The sequence below is a fragment of the Rhinolophus ferrumequinum genome, chromosome 21 (assembly GCF_004115265.2).
Source record: "Rhinolophus ferrumequinum isolate MPI-CBG mRhiFer1 chromosome 21, mRhiFer1_v1.p, whole genome shotgun sequence".
Classification (NCBI taxonomy): Eukaryota; Metazoa; Chordata; class Mammalia; order Chiroptera; family Rhinolophidae; genus Rhinolophus; species Rhinolophus ferrumequinum.
The window spans coordinates 9,021,754-9,026,215 of record NC_046304.1 but is presented as its reverse complement, the minus strand read 5'-3'; the positions used below and the strand labels follow the sequence as shown (position 1 = coordinate 9,026,215).

Genomic DNA, 4,462 nt, shown 5'->3' with positions numbered 1-4,462 from the left:
AGTCATTACAATATTATTGACTATATCCATTGTGTTATACCCTACACCCTCATAACTACTTTGTAACAACAAAATTGTACTTCTTAATCCCTTACCCTTCTTTCCAAACCCCCAACATCTCTCCCATCTGGCAATCATCAAAATGTTTTCTGTATTTATGAGTTTGTTTCTGTTTTGTTTGTTAATTTGGTTCTTAGATTCCACACATAAGCAAAATCACATTGCATGTGTCTTTCTCTGTCTGATATACTCCACTCAGCACAATACCCTCCAGGTCCATCCATATCACCACAGATGGCAAAAACCCATTCCCTTCCATGGCTGAGCAATATTCCATTGTATATATCATATGTACCACCTCCTCTTTATCCATTCATCCATCGAGACACCTAGGCTGCCTCCACATCTTGGCTATTGCAAACAATGCTGCAATGGACACATGGATGCACACATCCCCTTGAGGTAGCATTTGGGTTTTCTTCCGATAAATACCCTGAAGTAGGATTACTGGGTCCTTCATTGTCTCTTCTTATAGCCATTGTTTTAAAGTCTATTTTGTCTGGTATAAGTATTGCTATCCCAGCTTTTAAAATTTCTTTTTCATTTCCATTTTCATGAAATAATTTTTTCCATCCTTTACTTTCTGTCGCTGTGTGTCTTTCAATCTGAAGTGAGTCTCTTGCAGGCAGCATATATGAGAGTTTTGTTTTCATATCCATTCAGCCCTCCTGTGTCTTTTTCCCCCCTCAGTTCCAGTTTAATAGAAACTACAAAAGATCAAAAGTGATGTCTCACTACTGTACACATCAATTGGTCTGCCTCATAGCAAAGTTCAGGCCATTTCCTCCACAGGAATAAAGGCCTGTCTATCCCATACCACATCTGGGCTAAATCTAAGGACTTGTGTTTTAAGCATGATAATAGTGCAAGAGCTTTTGTTCTCATGGCTATCCACTAGCCCAGCACTCGTTTCTGCCTAGAGAAATATTCTTTGCTCTTCTGGACATCAGGCTTGATGGTATCACTGCCAGGCTTCCAACCAGCTGGGCACACTTCTCCATGTTAGTCAGTGAACTGGAAGGCCTGACCTAGTCTCAGAGTCTCATCCACAGAGCGGCCAACAGGGAGGTCATTTACAGTGATCTGCTGAAGGATACCTTTATCATCAATGATAAACAGGCCCCTGAATGAGATGCCTTCATCAGCCTTTAAGACCCCATAGTCCTGAGCAATGGTGCACTTGGGGTCTGATACCAAGGAAATGTCCATGGGTCCCAGTCCTCCTTGTTTCTTGGGTGTGTTGATCCATGCCAGGTGACAGAAGTGAGAATCCACAGAAGCACCAATCACTTGGCAGTTGAGTTTCTTAAATTCTTCTGCCTTATCACTGAAAGCAATGATCTCCATGGGCACACAAAGGTAAAGTCAAGAGGGTAAAAGAAGAACACAATATATTTTCCTTTGTATTCAGATAGACTGATATCTTTGAACTGACCGTCTGGCATAACAGCTGTAGCTTTGACGTTGGGGGCAAGGTGCCCAATTTTAGCATTTCCTGAAGACATCTTGCTATCAGCAGCTCTAAGTCACCAAAACCAGTCAGGAAGAGGACGCCCCTCCTATGTCTTTTGATTGGAGCGTTTAATCCATTTACATTGAAAGTAATTGTTGATAAATATGTAGCTACTACCATTTATTATTCATATATATATTTTTTCCATCTTAAAGAAGTCCCTCTAACATTCCTTGTAATACTGGTTTGGTGTTGATGAACTCCTTTAGCTTTTTCTTGTCTGGGAAGGTTTTTATCTGTCCTTCGATTTTAAATGATAGCCTTGCTGGGTAGAGTAGTCTTGGTTGTAGGTCCTTCCTTTTCAACACATTGAATATTTCAGGCCAATCCCTTCTGGCCTGCCAAGTTACTTTTGAGAAATCAGCTGACAGTCTTATCGGAGTCCCCTTATAAGTTACTAGCTGCCTCTCTCTGGCAGCTTTTAGGATCTTCTCTTTGTTTTTAAACTTTGCCATTCTAATTATAATGTGTCTTCGTGTGGGCCTGTTGGGTTCCTCCTGTTTGGGACTCTCTGCACTTCCTGGACTTGTACGTCTATTTCCTTAGCCAGGTTAGAAAATTTTCAGTCATTATTTCTTTAAATAGGTTCTCAATCCCTTGCTTTCTCTCTTCTCCTTCTGGTGCCCCTATGATGAAAATTTTGTTATGCTTGATGTTGTCCCAGAGGTCTCTTAAACTATACTCATTTTTTTTGGGGGGGGGGAGGCAGGGTCATAGAATAAGCATTTATTATCAGAGTACTGATGGTCTGAGAAGGCAGCGGGTTAATACCCCCAAAAACTGCCTTAACATTCTCAGACCAGCCTGGGACATTTAAGGGAAAATCTGGGCCTTCCTCCAGAGGCTACATGATGGTTCTGGAGGTCTGCATGGGGCCTCCCCTGTGGCAATGTGGCTCTCCAATGTGGTCATCAACACAGGAGCAGGGATGACAGTAACCTGGAAAGAATTCTAGGTCATGAAGATTGTACAAGCACAGGGGGCATTGTGAGTAGTAAGCAAGCATAAGTTTCAGGGTAATTATTTAAAGCAGGGAACTGGGACAGGGGACGTTTTAAGGTCAAACTGCTGGGAGTGGGTTGATCAATTGTTAAGCTCTTTGGCAGGGAGAGGCGAGGCTAAGGATATTGCAAGGCCTCTTTTTTGGGAATCCCAACCGGTCCCTGCTTTAGTACCTTTTCATTCGTTCAAACAGAATAAGTAAAATAATGCTCAAAAAAGTTTAAGAATAACTTTTAAAAATCATTGCTAAAACTGGTAATTAAAAAAAGAATAGCTATTTTTTTTTCAACTCTGATCTACATGCTGTCTTTTGAACTGATAAATTGTTGTTCAAAATTTGAAATTATTGATTATATTCATATTCTCTAGAAATTACCTAAATACATGGTTTTGATACCTCTGAAGACAGGTGGAGTTGTTACTGTGGAGAGGGCCCTCCTCTGTGCAGTGACCAGGTTCTTGGCATCTCAAGCAAAGAATTGAATGAGACACCAAGGTAAAGTAGTGGAAAAGCAGTTTATTAGAAGGGATAGTACACTTCAAAGAAATAGGCGTAAACCTGAGCAGTAGAGAATGGCTCAAGTGCCCAAGGTGACATTATTAGGAGCAAAAGTACCCTCCAAGGAGTTTGGAGTGGGCTGAGTAAAAGAAGAGGCTCAAAGGCTTACTCTCGTTTTTTAAGTTCTTTTTTCTTTTTCCTATTCCAATTGGGTGTTTTATGCTACCTTGTCTTCCTAATTGCTGATTCGATCCTCTGCTTCATCTAGCCTACTAGTAATTCCTTCTAGTGCATTCTTCATTTTAGTTATTGTATTCTTCACTTCTGAAATCATTTTTATGATTTCCATTATATGTCCTTTTTAATGCTCACTATTTCTTTGTTGAAGTTCTCACTAAGTTCCCTGAGCATCCTTATAACCATTGTTTTGAACTCTGTCTCTGGTAGGTTGTTTGCCTCCATTATTGTTTAGTTCTTCTTCTGGAGTTTTCTCCTGTTCTTTCATTTGGGACACATTTCTTTGTTTCCTCATTTTAGCTGCCTCTCTGTGTTTGTTTGCACGTATTAGGTAGATCTGGTATATTTCCCAGTATTGGCCAGGTGGCATTATGTAGTAGGTGTTCTCTGGGCCCTGGCACAGTCTCTCTGGTCACCTGCTCTGGGTGCTCCAGGAATGCCCCTTGTGTGGGTTTTGTGTACTCTTTTGTTATAGTTGAGCCTTGATTGCTATTGGCACATCAGTGGCTGGGACTGATCCTCAGGCTGCCTGGCTGTGGGGTTTGGCCATGTCCACACCTTATGGGCTGCTGTGCAGGAGGCTTACCTTACTGAGTGAAATTCACCCCAGTGGACTGGTACCTGTTGAGACCACCCTTTGTGCCACTTGTGGGGCTAATTGGGTGGTGCTCTGCTGTGGTCTGAAGCCAACCTCCAACTATGTTGGTTCTGTGACTCCTTGGGAGGGGCTCCAGTGCAGGTCCAGGTGAGACACTGCCTGTTACTGGCTGGGGGCGTCCTGGTAAAAGCTATAAAGTAATCTGCAGTTGTCTGCTGCTTGTGCTAAACATGGAGGCCTGTAGAAGAGACTATGTTGTGAAATGAGGATGGCTGCCACCAATACCAGGCCTGGGGTAACTCTGCAAAAAGCCAGGACACCCAGAGGCCTGCTGCCACCTGACAGCTCCCTTAAAGTTCAGCCCCTGATAAAGCCTCTTGCAGTACATGAGTTGGGTGAGGCAGGGTCTCAGGGAGTCACTAGAGTGGGAAGAGTTGTGGTCACCAGGATAATTTAGACTCTAGTTTGGTGCCAGTACTGAGCCTGGAGTGACTCAGTAAAAATCGCAGAGCACACCGAGCCCAGCCACCACCTGCCTGGGGCCCGTGGATTC

General features: G+C 42.9%; 1 pseudogene; it reads right to left on the bottom strand.

Annotated features, from left to right (window-relative positions):
* Window positions 1-745: 745 nt before the first annotated feature.
* LOC117013850 (peroxiredoxin-1-like) lies at window positions 746-1,573 on the bottom strand (annotated as a pseudogene).
* Between the last annotated feature and the right edge of the window lie 2,889 nt (window positions 1,574-4,462).